We start from the raw sequence: 15,569 nt of genomic DNA on the forward strand, positions 1-15,569 counted from the left end.
GGAGTTTAAGAAGAGGCAGGTGGAAGGGGAGCTTTGAGAATGACCAAGAATGAGAGTTTGATTTCACAAGCCAAAGTGATGGTGTGGGAGGACCACACCTGGCCACACCTGAGGAACCACTTCAGAGAAAGGGGATACTCCAAGGTTTGGAGAGAACATCTTCCCTGTTGCAGTCTATGTCATTGGCATGAATATGACCTAGTCTCCTTGGATTGCTCAGGCTTTGGAAGAAAGCCATCTTCCCCCTATTAAAACATTCAGTGGTGTTCTTACAAGGAGCTTCAACTAGTTAGCAGGTGACAGAAGAAAGATGGGGGGGGGGAGAGGTAGGACTTATCCAAACTGAGCCAGTACTCAGTACATGTCATGCATTATTACTGCTTATATTGTTGTTAAATTGTAACCCCCGAAGACTATGGGGTGACTCTAGCTGAGACTCCTAATTGGGGGGGGACATGAAGACTGAAGTGAGCACCTCCTAGCCAGGCAGCTCTAGTGAAAGGAGGGAAACAACAACCCACAGACCAAACCTTTGATCCAGAAATTACCTGCCTGCAAGAAGTTCAGGGATAAAGAGGACACAAAGCTTGAGGGAATGTCTAATCAACAACTGCCCAACCTGAGACCCACCCCATGGTAGAGAGCCAGCCCCTGACACTGTTAATGACAGTCAGGAGCCTAAACTAGAATGTCCTCTGGGAGGCTCCAGCAGCCATCAGTGGATCAAGACAGATGCTGGGACTTGTAGCCAAGCATGCAGCAGAGCTCCGGAGGTCTTGGGGAAATGTTGAGGGAAAGATGGAAGGACCTGAAGGGACAGGAACCTCACAAGAAGACCAACATAGACAACTAACCGAGACCCACGGAGGCTTACAGAGACTGAGACATCAACTAAGGAGCATGCATGATCTAGACCTAGGCCCCTTATACATATGTGGCTAGTGGGCAGCTTGGTCTTCATGTGGGTCCCTGGTGAGTGGAAGAGGGGGCACTGTTTCCAACATGGACTCTATTGCCTGTTTTTGGATCACTTGCCCCTGGCAGGGCTGCCTTGCCTAGCCTCAGGGGATGAGGATATGCTCAGTCTTGATGTGACTTGATGTCCTGGGGAGGGTTGATATGGGGGAAAGGAGGCTCTCCTTTTCTAGGAGGAGGGGGAGAGGGGAAAGGGGAAGAAAGGGAAGGGCCTGAGAGGAGAGGAGGGAGGGGGAAACCCTTGAGATGTAAAGTAAATAAACTGAAAATTTAAAAAGACACTAGGAGGGGTTTTTGAAGGGGACCATCATAATTAGAGTACCATAAAGAACAGAGTGAGCATTCCAGGTGGAGTGAGCAGCGGCCCAGAGGCAGGAGACAATCAGCAGTCTTCAAGGAAATGCCTATGGTTTGGGATTACCGACTCATGCTTAATAGAAGGAAGCGAGAGGTAAGAGTGTGGTCAGCTCTCGAGGATCCCAGCTTGAAGTCAAGCATTATAGATCTGATGCCACAAGCAAGTCTGCAGACCTCCCATTCATTTCACATAGGCATTCCCAGGAAGAGTATGTCCGGCACCTGAACGAATGCAGGAGCTTTATGCTTGTGATTTTAAGGGAATTTTCTTTACAGTGAAATTCTACATTTGGAAGGTATTTTGGCTGAACACAATTCTAGTTTTATAAGTTAAGGATCCAATTATAGCACCTCAAATTAGGTCTTGAGTCACCCAGAAACCTGTTAAAAACCTTTTAAAAATCTTAAAGAATATACATATGTGTGAGTGGCTTTAAAGAACTACAACCCCTCTTGACCCTTCTAATGACCCTCCTGATGCCCTCCGTGGCAATCAGGAATTCCTGTTGAGGTGACTGCCAAGCGTCCGCCCTGCCACTCCTCCTAACCCTCCTGGACCTGCCTTGCTATGGAAGGATCAGGAAGGAAACCAGAAGACACATCCCTTTTTAACAGTGTCTGCAAGGCTATCATGAGTCCAGGGAACAGCAAGATAGGAACTCCAATCTCTTATTCTTCCCCATCACCTTTTCTGTCCTTTCCCAGCCTCCTCAGCCAGGGCCCTGCAGAAAGGGAGAAGATATGTCCTAAGCTTGCTGCCATAGCTTGTTTCACTGATGTGATAGATAGATAGATAGATAGATAGATAGATAGATAGATAGATAGATAGATAGATAGATAGATAGATAGGATCTTTACCTCTTTTCCCAACTACTTTCTTCCAAGAGCACAGCTTGAGGAATAAATCCAGCGTTACGTTTAAACTCTCGAGTGTGCTAACTGGGTGCCTTTGGCAAGGGAATCTTCCTGCTTCAATTGTGTGGAGAGAGTCAGCTGTGAGTCTGCTATGTGATGGTAGCTGATAGATGCTGGCACACAGTATGCATTTTGGACACATAACCCCCTTCTTCCTGTCTCTGCTCTGCTAATTCAGCTATGAACTCTAACTGTCCCTTGTGTTCCTGATTGAAGACATCACTCTTCTTCAGGCAGGGAGTGGAGCCAGGATGTAGACACCAAGCTGCCTGCTCATGGACTCCTGGGCATTTCTCGGACCTGTAGCTTCAATGATGTTTCTTCTTCATAGGGTATCAAAAGAGAAAACACAAGAGGCTGGAGAGATGGCTCAGTTGTTAAGAGCACTGGATGTTCTTCCAGAGGACCCATGTTCTATTCTCAGATAGGAATCTGAGAGACATGAGGTTTGTGGACAGAGGCAGACAAGGTCTCAGCAGGGTACTAGACAGATGACTTTCCAAAAATGATAAATGTAATGAAGACTAAAAAAAATCATGGATGATGGGTGATGCATGTTAATAGATGCTGCCATCTGCCCCTCACACTGACTGAAGCCGTGAAGTGTACTCAGCTCTACGGCTGGCACATGTAGCCCGGAGACATAATAGACCTCAAGACCTTCTGTTCTCCCCACTGGAGAAGAGTGTCTGTAATACCAGGACAATCTGAGAGCCAGGAGGTGTGGCCTCTCCTTCCTGTGTCTCATGGGAAACATTGTCTACACAAATGGGAGAGTAGGACCCCACATACCAATCCTTACTCTTGTCTTTCCTGAGCCCTAGTCTCGGGTATCCATGCAGGATAGGTAGAGAATGTAAAGTACACCAGGCTCCTGCTTGACACCCGGAAGGTGCTTGGAGGCCTCTTTTATCTGTGACAATAACAACTCACGCACAAATTGGCAGTATTAGTGCCTGGCAGTAATAGTGTCCTACATGTGTCAACTCCTCTCTCTCTTCTACATTTATGTAGTGCCATGGCAGGTAGCATGGTTTCCCATATCCAAGAGATGAGCAACTGAGGCCCATAAAGATTAGAAGCATGAATTCAAATGCCAGCCCCCATCGTCTGTCATCAGCAACCCCATCCTTTCTGTAGCGTAGCATCTGAGCAGACTGGGGAAGGTCTTGCTTGGCTAAAAGGGAGCAAAAGCAGCACAGGGCAAGATGCCACTACTTGCAGGAGGGACGAGGTGAGAGGATGCAGCAGCTTTTCAACTTGATGGATTTCATGTCTGAAATTCCCTCCTGATACTCTCCAGATGCAGGAAGTGCTTGAAGTAGACATTATTCAAAAGCTATCCCAGGTGAATAGTGCCATAATAAAACAGAAGGGAGTGAAGGCTGAGTGTCAGGGGATGTTTACTGCAGCACTGGGCCAAGTGCTGGGGCTGTCTCACACTGGGAATGCAGGAATGCTTCACAGTCTACTGCTGTCTATTCGTACTGTCACACAGTCTCTTCTTCATGATTCCAAGACCTGACAGACAGGGGAGGCTAAGGATGTACTCCCCTGCAGAGCAATTTATACATGAATGTCTTAAATGCCTGCTTTTGTACATACATCTCAAAAATTCTAACTTCATGTTCAATTCTCAACCAACAAGAATTCCAAATCGGCCTTATGACCTGGCCTGGTGTTTCCCTACCTGCCACTCAGCCTCTTTCACCAAGGTCAGAGCCTATCACGAGGTCAGAGTGTCTAGCTGCCGGAAAAGTGACCAGCGCCACAGTGGGCTCTAGGGTCTCTGTACGTGGTTTGCAGTCTGAAGAGAGACCTGTTCTCACCACGGTCCTCCTATTTCCTGGCAGAGTGCTGAGTAGAAGGAGACTAGAAGTTGTAGCCCTTAGCTTTGATGGGTCTTGCAAAGTTTAACTCAGCCTTAGTTCCCTTATACCACTCAAAGGTAGTGGCATTGCTCTGAGAGAGGGGACTGACTGTTTGTGGTGGTGGTGGGAAGAAGTCAGAGACCAGATGGTAGATAAACTAGGGCAAAGAAGCCATTAAATCAGAGGTGGGAAAAAGAGCTTCCGGCAGGGTCTAGGAGGTGTGCTTCTCATTGCTGGGACAAAACACCACCAAGAGGCAACCTGAGGGAATAAGGACTTATAGTAAGTCATAGTCAAAGGGCATACTGCAGGGATGATAACAGGAGCATGAAGTGATCAGTCACCTGTCTACAGTCAAAAAGTAGAGACAGATGCTTGGCTGTGCTCATTAGATACTTGCCCTTTCCATCCTTTCCTGAGTCTGGACCCTCAGCCCACATTTAGGGTAAGCCTTCCCTCCTCAGTTAGAACTCCCTGCAAACAATGTTACAGACATACTCAGCAATGTATGTCCTAGGCGTACTAAACCCAGTCAAGTTGTAAATGAACAGTTACCATCACAATTGTATCCTTTCTCAACTCAACACACAAACACGTCAGTTTGAAATCATGCCACTCTACTCTTGGTCTTTAAAGGCTCATGGATACCTCATGATACAAAATGTACATGGCTCATTAATGAGTCCCTTAGGTAAAAACAGTCCCAACATCAGTGAAAGGTCTAAGTTCAAAAGCTTGTTTTGAAACTCCGAGTAACCTACTAACTGTAAGATATGATTAATTTAACATTTTATATTTAATCTACAGTGGCACAGAGTAAAGGTTACCACTTCAGAAAGGAGAAATGAGGTTGGAGCAAGGAGGTACTGGACCAAAGCAATGTCAAAACTCAGCAGGGAAGACAGCACACCCTGCAGCTCTGTTTAGTGCCTGGGGCTCTTGGCAGCATTGCCTGGGCTTCATGGGCTTTGATAGCCCCCCGCTCTTTAGCTCTGTTGCCTGTGAACATGTGGCCTCTTCCTTTTGCTGGTCTCACTTGATATCTGCAACTGTCCCTCAGGAGCATCCCACATATCTGGCATCTCCCATATCCTAAGGTTTCCATGGCAACTCTGGATTTTCCTTCAGTGCTTCACACAAGGCCCACTCAGATATTCCACACAATGAATCCGTTCCAGTGCCATTTGGATGACACCAAGTTCTACTGACAGTTCAAGATGTAACCTCACCTCCTTCCGAGGCTTCAGAGTCCTCTGGGCCACACTGCTTTGCTGAAACTGGGGTACAGTTCTCTTGCTCAGGCAAGGTGACTTGAAGGTGTTCTTTACTTACCCACTTTGCTTTTAAGTGAAAGTTGAAGAGTTACATCAATCACACCACAGCTAAAGGTGAGCGGATCTCACCCACCCACATACCTGTTGCCACGGTGCAAAATAAGAAGCTTCTATTTAATTTTAGGAATCACTTTAACAACTGCAGTCAGTTCCCTTGAATCAACTTCATTTACCCTGCCCACAAGTTCAAGAAACTTCTTACTCCTTTTTTTATTTACCACACTGCAAATTTTTAGCATCTATTTCATTTTCTCACTCTAATTGTGACTAACAACAGTGGGCAGTTATCTTACCACACACTGAATATTCACTACGCTGTCTTGAAATTTCCTTTGCCAAACAACTTCATCTGTTACCTTTGAACTCGGCCTCAGTCAGATTTCCAGGACACAGACAGATTCTTTGCCATAATGTAACAAAAATGGTTTCTAGTCCAGATCCTTGTGCAGTTCTCGTTCTTCTCTGGATGTCATGAATACGGTCTTCACTGTCTCTATTTCTCACCGTGCTCTGGTCTTCTGAACTCTCCTACGAATGGCCGATACGCTGTGCTCACAGAATCCTAAGGCTTCTCTAGTTCGTAGCTCCTATCTTTTCTATCTTCCTCCCACAAATTAGTTCCAAAGAACTTCAAACAAAATGGTTATATCCACTGTTTTGTTCCAGTGTTAGTTACATTTCTTTCTGTTGGGATTAAATATGTGATAAGAAGTAGCTTAGGAAAGATTTATTTCCATCTGTGGCTTGAAAGGGTTCAGTGCAGGTGTGGCAGTTAGATCTGGAGTTGTTTATTCAATTTATTCATACAGTCAAATGGGAGAGAGACAGAGAGAGACAGGAAGAGAGAGGGGGGAGAAAGAGTGACAGGGAGAAGGGGTGGGAGAGAGACAGAGATGTAGACAGACACACACACACAAGCCCCAGTGAGGCATTAACCATGGGCTATCAGGATCCTTGCAACTCACATAAGCTCTTGAATCCCACAGGTTTTGTAATAGGAGAAGATCTTTGGTGTCCTACAGCGATTAAGGAATATGTGGAGGGTCAGCACCTCTTCGTTCTTTCTGGAAACATTCTGGATGTTTTGTCAAACAGAGCAGATGGAGGACACACAGTCAGAGCTCTAATGAGGGCATTCTTGGTTAGGACAGGGACAGCTGGCATTCACACCCTTATCACAGAAGCACAGATTACACTATATGTTTGCTTATTTGCGTTTACTTTTTGTGAGATTTAAAAAAAAATTAGTTTTATTTATGTGTACGAGATTTTGCTTACACATTTTCTGTATCCCTGCTTCCCCACACAGATGCTCTAGAACTAGATTTACAGTTGGTTGTGAGCTGTCATGCAAACACAGGGATGTAAACCCAGGTCTTCTGAGAGAGCAGCCTCTGCTCACAACTGCTGAGCCCTCTCTCTAACCCTGAGAGTGCATGCTTGTAACATATGCCTCAACTACTCCTTAAAGTGGACCCCAAATTGCAATGGTCTAGCCAGGCTATGCTTCACCAGAAACCAGGGTTTTGCAGTTGGTCATATGCACTCACCACACAATTTTATCTTCATGTTTCTAACACTCAGAAGATACGGCAGGTCAAAGAGCAGTCTCTACCATACACAGGGGAACTTCTGCAGCAGCTTTATCAGGGGACCTATTCCAGCAGGGCCTAATCGCAACACGAAACGTAAACACCAAGAGCCAAGTGCCTCGGTGGTCCAGACCTGCCTGTGGCTTTTCTATGCAGGTGTGGAAAAGAGGTAGTCACACAGCTGGCTCCATAGGGAAAGCTGGGGCAGCTGGGGCAGCTGGGGCAGGACCCAGGAAACGAGTCCTACACCAGGCAAGAAGCGTGATCTCCAGGCCAGGCTGGGGGTCGGGGGTGAGGTCAAGCTATGACAGTGTGGATAGTGTAGAGGGGCATGTGGCATATTTGGAATGTGGTCATTAGTGACCTATGAGGGAAGTGTTAGAGGACAAAAGGCTCACTCTATTGGGTAGAGTGAGACCTACTAAAAGACGTGGAACGACTTCACTGTGGGACAGGTGACCTTACCAGACACCAGGAGTTCTCACAGAGGGTAGAGGAGAAGCTAGGGTCACCCTGCTACAGGGAGAAGGAAGGCCTGAGTGGAGGAGTGTCAGAAGCAAGCAGCAGAGACAGATGGGGAGAAGGCTGTGCCCACCGTTACTCTGCGCTTAGCTCACCCAGCAACAAGCCCTGTGATCACGAGCCCTCAGCTCCAGTTATGTGCACACAATCTATTCCCTGGAGAGTGTCACACAGGCAAGTTGTCCTCCTTCTAGGGAGGGAGGGCAGTCAGCAATAGACTTTCAGTGGATCCACAGGCAAGTGGCCCTGAGTGCTTCATTTACACCCTTAGATGCCCAGTTTAGGCATCTTGCTTTAGGTCCTTGCTTCCTCCATGTTGCTACCATCACACATAAGGGCTACCAGAACAGGCTTCTTTATCCACTGGAACAGGAACTGTCAAGAGCACACTGGTGCAAGTTACAAGGAGGAGGATGAGATTTGGTCCATATCCCAAGAAAGCCACAGACTGGAAGGAGCCGGGAGACAGAAGAATGAACATGATGGAAGAAATACATATAAATACTGTGATGAATGTGGAGGAAAAGACAAGAGAGCTCCTGGAGAAAAAGTGACAGAGCAGCAGGGCTTTCTTAGATGGGGAACCAGGGAAGAAGTATCCGAGGAGGGAAATATTGAGCCGACTGCAGAGAAGCCACTAGAATCTGGGCAGGTAGAGAGTGAGAGAAAGATGTTGGGTCCTGAAAACCACAGGACTGGGTTGAAGGAAGTAACAGGTGTTTGAGGGAGTGGGGAGCAGTGCAGAGGGACAAAGCCTAGGGAGGGCATCTGAGGGCTGACAGCAGGAAAGCAGCAAAGAGAGGTCCTGGTGAGTCCTACTGAGCTGCAGTGAGGTTTTGCTAAGCTCTGATGAGGTCTTAGCCAAGCCATCTTGCACCCTTGTAAGGTCTTGGTGATGCCCTGGAAAACCCTGATGAGCTTCAGTGAGGCCCTGTGCAGCCTGTAATCCTGAGTACCTGAAGCAGAGACCAGGTCTTGAATCTGAGTCATGCCAGGCACCCAGCCCCAGTCAGGCACTACTGATAAGTAGCCTCACACAAAAATGGTTGAGCTGCCTCCTCCTCTGAAGTGGGATGATGAATTTTGGGAGCTGTGGGCCTCACAGAACTCCCACTACTTGGCCGGCTAGCTTGGACCTATCTGAAGGAGTTGGACCTGGCAGCTAACACAGACCCTTTGTTAATTACTGCCTGACATTTTAATGTTCTCATTTAATTACGCTCTCCATCACTCAGTGCATAAAAACAAAAACACATGAAGCCTTAGAGACCTATAAGCCAAATAAGAAGACTTTTGTAAAGCCCTTTTGAGTTTCTGCTAAACCCAAATGTGTTTTTCATTTTGAATGTGCCATTTGTGCAATGGGGCATTTGAAATTCAGAAAGCGTACAGAATCTTGGGGTACATTCCTATTAACTTAACATACATAACATGGGGTAGAGATACCTTATAATTCCACCATCCTGCTACTACCTTCCCTCCAGCCACATTCTTTATTTCTCTTCTAGAACCAGTGGAAGCTAACAGGAGAGTTTGCCTGCTACTCCCAGGATCTGCGTTGGCCCAGCTTAGTGCCACCCAACCAGAGTAACAATGGCCACACCCCCTCACCAACAAGGCAGTAGTGATGAATGACTATCTCCAGTGTGAGGCATCTTCTCTTCCATAATTGAACTACCCACTTTAGTCAAGGGACTGATGTGGATGTCATAGTGTGAGCTAATTTTATACGTTTAAATCATTTTCCATGGGAATGAATTCACCTTCTCGAGAAGAGTCCTCCCTGGGACTCTGTCTTAGTCTGTTTATGCTGTTTTAGCAGAGTACCTTAGGCTAGGCAATTTATAATGAACAGAAATGTGTTACTTTATGGTTCTGGAGAGTGTGATGTGCACGCTCAAGGACGTAAAATCCTACAAGAGCACCACCCACCACCCTGAGACAGGATTTGTCTGTGTATCCCTGACTATCCTGGAACTTGTTCTGTAGCCCAGGCTGAGTTTTAACTCAGAGATCATGATCATTCTGCATCTGCCTTCTGAGTGCTGGGAACAAAGGTGTACATGACTACCTCTTCTTTATAGATATATAAATTGTGTGTATGTATCTGTGTCTGTGAGTGTGTATACACATGAGTGCAGGTGTCCTCCAAGGCCAGAAGAGGGTGTCAGAGTCCCTGAAGTTGGAACATGAGTGGTTGTGAGTCATTGAACATGGGTGCTGGGAAGTGAACTTGAGTCTCCGCAGCAACAGTATGCGCTCCTAACCACTGAGCCATCTCTTCAGCCCCTCTTTGTCTTTAAGCCACAGTAATGAAGCTCTTTGTCCTATAATGTTTGACGAATTGCCCTGAAGGCCTCCTCAGTGACTGATGCATGCTATTTCTTGAAGGTCCTGTTCCATCTGCAGCATGCCGTCTGCTTGCTGCTCTGCTCCTGCAATGCCTTCCTTGTAGGATCTGCAGCCACTCTCGGGTTTCTTGACTAAGATTTCTGTCTCTTGTATGATTTTCTTATCTACCACAGCTTAACTGTTGACCACACGGATAACTGTAAATGTGTCTACACACCATTTAGAAGACAAGTGATAACATGATGAATTAAAAGTGTTACTCAACCAAACTCAAACTTGTTTTTATTATAATACTATAGACCGCCTGAAAGCGCAAGGATGGAAAGGACATAGCTTGCAAAGGCCATCAAAAGAAGGCAGGGACAGCTCTATTAGGATCACTTAGACTTCAGAAAATTGCTGAGGACAAGGCGGGGGGTGGGGTGGACAATACTGCTTAACCATAAACTCCCAAGGAGATAGAGCAATCCTACATGTTTATGGACCAAACAGTGTGTGGAACTCTGCTGGATGAGGTTGAAGTCTGACGTTTCCAGATAGCCTCATGCTTTGTCTAAGATGGTAGACTCCCATTTCTCACTGGCTTCTCTCTCCACCTTATCCGGTAACCCCAGATTTTGTAAGGAGTGTCACATAGCCCTCAAGGAAGATTACAGGGCTGACCCTTTCCTGATAAGAAAACCTGTTTAGCAGCCATCTGGGGATTGCTGAACATATCCATCCTACACTAATAAGCTGCCTTGGTGTCTTGGCTTAGATTTTCCCCCACCCATAGGATAATTAAGAACCGTGTTCTTCTTGTGATACATGCTACTGCGTGTAAATGAGGCAATGTACTACTACATGCAAATCAAGCTTCCCTGGCATGCCTGACCCCATCAAATCAAACACATTCACCCTCAAAACTCCTCCCACTGCCCAAAGTTTGTAAGTCCCTGATTTCAAATAAACATGCTAAGTGCTGTGTGATACCTTCAGCTTTCCACCGAGGCTGCCAGAGTTTGGTCATTTATTCTGGGGGAGAAAGGGCTTCCTTCCTCCCTGGAGATTTGCCACCGGACCTAAGAGAGCTTCTAGACCACCTGAGGCTTGATCGCTGGTCAGTCAGCCATGTGCTGCTGGCCACTGCGAGCTTCCGCCATTCACTGGAACTGCCTCAGCAACTTCAAGCTGACCAGGCATGGGCTTTTGCCTGCACTTCTGCTGTTAATGCAGCAGCTTAGCCAAATGGCTGGAACACTTCAGTATCATCACAGGCTTCTGGAACTCCCGAACTGCCACTGCCTCTGATAGCAGCAATCTCCTTTAAAAGAGCTAAATTGTAACACTCAGTGGAAAACTCTTTCTGCACCCTGGCCTAGCACATGGGCCTTTCCCTAAAGCACTTTAGCCATTTCCTGAGAGAAATGGAACCCCCAATCCTGGGGTTGCTCCCTTCTTTGTCCAAAAGCTGACAGCCATGTAATGGCTACTGGACTACTGTCAGATGGAGATCAACAATGGAGCAACACAAAAATGAGATCTAAATAATCATCACTAATGAGAGGAATAAAAAGAGATGTGATAAATAAATGCAATGTGTCCAGGATGGAATCCTGGAGAAGAACAAAGCATTCACCGAGTGAGCATAAGGAACACCAAATAAACCGTGGATTTGAGTAAATGTGAGTAACAATGTTGCTTCATTAGCTGTGATAAATAAGAAAAATGAGGATGAGATAAATGGAGACGATGCTATATGTTAGGATAATTTGTATTAGCATATGATGATTGCACACAGCCATGGTCACATTGTGGCATTTTTGTACATAGATAGTGTGTTGCTATCTTATTCCCCTTGGATTTCACTCTCCAGATCCCATCCCACTCCTCGTGCTGCCCTTCCGCTTCTTATCTGGTCCCTCTTGTACTCTCATGTCTTCATTGGTTTATTTGATGACCCAATGAGGTTCGTTAGGGTTGTTTACAGGATCCTTTCCAGGAGTATGGGCTTCTTATCAGTGACTACACCACTGAAGAAAACGTCTTCCCTTCTCCCACTGGCCATGAACCGCTTAGAGTGAGCCTCTAAGTGAGCTCTGCCAACTGGCTACCTCTCTCTGCCTATAGGTCCTCAAGTCAGGTGAAGGCTCGAGGGCCCCTTTCCCCTGTGACACGAGGCCGACAGGCCCAATTTACACAGGTCTCGTGCTAGTAATCACAACCACTGTGACATCCAGAGTGCAATGGTGATGCCATGTCTGAAAGACAGGGATTCACCTCACCCTACCCCTTCCATAGACGTTTTCTACCTCGCCTTGCAGGGATCACACAGCAGTTCCATTTATGTGAGCAGTTAACAGTCCCTTATTCTCTGTGCTTTAATCAGTTCTGAGTCTTTGTAATTACCGCTGTCCACTGCAAATAGGAGCTTCTCTGACCAAGCTGATATTAGCACTAATCTATTTGTATAACCACTGCGTTTTTAGACGGCAAGTTGGTGGGAAGAGCCATGTACATTTGTGGCAGCATAGGAAGACAGGAAAATCTGGGGTAGGGGTCATGAGGAGAGGAAATGAGCCCCTAACCCAGGAATCTAGTTGAAGTCTCTGGACAGAGAAGAATTCCAGACCCATCAACAACTTTTTAAGGTAGGTCTCCCTACCCGGATGTAAACTTACAATTCCTTTAAAGTCTCATTTACAGGAAAAGGATATGTGTTAAAGCACATGTCAAGGCATCTTCAATACCCCAGACTATAATCTCATTTATCAAGAAAGAAAGAAAAGGGAAAGGGATTCTTAGAAACTTTTTGAGATGAGATTTAATGTGACTAAAATGGTGTCTCTGGCTACTCTTGAGGTGATCAATTATGAATTCCCCTCAAGGACACTTACATTTTCACTTGGGAATCAATTTCTCCCTGACATTTTTCTTTGAGACATATCTGTACTCATGGTTGTGTCATTCTCTTCAGCGTGTCTCTGTCTCTTAACTCTTGTGTTTAAGCCTATATTGAAATACCTTCAATAAACTCTCCACCTCTGTTTCAAACTGAGTGGGTCTGACATTCTTTCTGTTTAAAGGCACAAATCTCAGTTCAGCTTGAGTGGAAATCCCTGGATGATTAAGGGAGCATCCCAGGTTACTGAGTACGACCATGCTGAGCTGTTTCTCTGTTCCTTCCTGACACATTTAGCAAAACAATAGCAGTAACTTCCCCACTAGGGCCTGTGACTTCTCTAGCTGTAAGCTTTTGACCAGGTTTATAGTATCAGACGTGGACTCTTCCCTGTGGAGTGGGCCTCAAATTCAAATCAGAAATCGGTTGGTTACCCCATTGCTGGCTTGCCACTATTGCGCCAGTGGGTACTTCTTGCCTGGGCAGCTGGTGACGCTGCACACAGGGTTCACAGCTGAGTGGACATTTGATGACAGTTCTGCCCCAGTGCCCTGCCTAGCATCTTCTGACAGCACTATGTGAGCTGGCCAGTTTGAGGAGGCTACTAAAATTCATAAGTTTCCTTTGCAAAACTAACAAAAAGGAATCACTATCCCTTTAGGTGTTGATTTCAGCAATAAAGAAAATGGAGCATTAAGATGTTCTCACTGCTAGTGCACTTTTTTCTCCTGCTTATATGTCAGAAGTGTTATGGATTCCAACTCTGTCTGGACTGTCTCCTCCAAGACTCCACCCGTCAGTTTCCACTGTTCATTCTTGGATTGAAGCAACTCCATTTTCCCCTGGACTGAAGCAGTCTCTTTGTGGACCATCCTGCTACGGACCTCATCCTCTCTTTTCCTTTATCACCCAGGAGTTGCATCATCTTCACATCATAAATATTCTTAAGACATAAATAGGACACACTTCCTTCTCTTAAAAATTTCCCATACTGAGTCTGCACTAACTTCAAGGGGAAAACAAGGCTCCATTAGACCTTCTGAATTCATACTAGCCTGCCCACCTCTCCAGCCTGCAACACTCACTTTGTCTTCGATGGCCCAGGCATCTGGAGCTACTCAAGATCTCCCTGACTTGTGAAATTGTCCAGATATCCACACATTGTCTAGTGCTGATCACCAGCATTGATCATGCTCTGTTCATTCCATGGCCTCTTCTGTTCAAATATGCTCATCTCTTATCATTTAGGCCCATAGAAAAGGGGCTGAATACAAGTTATCACTGTCTCTGCATCCAAACCAGAACCCTAATAACCCCCAGAACAGTCCTTAGGAAAAAGATCACATATTCTCACTGTAAAAATATAACAACACATGGACAGACTGTTACTTATTTTTGTGTCCCCAGCACCTAATGACAGTAAATGGTAAAGGAGTTTGGGATGACCAAAAATCAAGCTGTGGGCAGAGTAGGAGCCATCAGGAGCCCAAGAAATGGCAGCCAGAGAGCTGGAAAGAAAATCCAGAGAATTGCTGTAGAAGTGAAGAGGAAGTATTTAGGTACCTGGTTGCATTGGGTTACATAGTTAGTTCTATGTAAGAGATCGGGATGAGGCTATTCAAACAGCTCAAGTCACCCAGAATATCTGGCAGAGCATCTGTGTATGACATATGCCTTCCCCTTTAAACCGGTTGCCCCTGATCATTAGAGTCTAATGAGTCTTAGCTGAACTGCCAAATATCCAGTTCAGTTCATTTAATGGTAGTGCTTTCCCTAAGTCTTGATTGCATGCAAGGAACCAGAGCGACACAAGGGACCCGACCCGGCTGTGGCACTGGCTTCCCCCTTCTCCCAAAGCCTAGACATCCTTTTTACGAAAGGATGCAGCAGCCAGAGGCTCACATGTGAATTCTTTATATGTGTTGTGCATAGTCCAAGCATCTGCCTTCCATTCTCTGCTCACAGCTGGGAGCAAGTGTAAGGAATCAGAGGAGAGCTGGGGCTTTGTTAACAAGGGGTTTACTTTGGCACTCGGATGCAATTAAATCCAGTGGGTTAAAAGCTTCTGGATGCATTACCCTCTTCTAAGCAGGCACTTTAAGACAGTGTTTCTACAATGAGCGATATTCACCACCAATGTTATATATGGCTTCCCTTTCCCTCAAACAATGCTCTCTTTCCTTGGAAGACAAAGCTGCTTTCCCTTCATCATAATTGAATCCAAACATCTGTCACCCACAGAGGCATGGTTTAGAGATTGGCTAATGGTATCTGGCTCATAGGGCAGACAAAACCACACTAATTCGCCACAAACTCACACACCCGAGTACATGATCCAAATGCCTCTCAACAGGAAACAATACTTCTTGGTTATCATTTATTTGAATAAATGAAAAGATGAGACAGACATAAAGAGATATAAGAAGAATAACAAACAGAGCTAGGGTTTGGGGACTGGAGACCCGGGGTTTGATCGTGACCTCTTAATTTGTTCCAGAACCTTTGATCAGTGGCATTGCCTCTCCAGCTGTTTCCACGTCTGTGAAAAAATTTCCCACTTAATTATCATAATCCACCCAGCACACTACAGTGTCCTTGTATTTGCGCCTTTGTATGACAGTCCTTCTGCCAGCTGTGTCCTCCATCAACCAGCACCAGATATCCTCTGGGTAGCCTCTAAGCTATGCGTTTGTGGTGACAGATGCTTGGATTCCATCGTGAATCCTAAAGACTTGGCAGACAGGCTTCTTCTCCAGGGACGCTAACCCTC

Source organism: Psammomys obesus, unplaced genomic scaffold (assembly GCF_907164565.1).
Source record: "Psammomys obesus unplaced genomic scaffold, mPsaObe1.curated_primary_1811, whole genome shotgun sequence".
Lineage (NCBI taxonomy): Eukaryota > Metazoa > Chordata > Mammalia > Rodentia > Muridae > Psammomys > Psammomys obesus.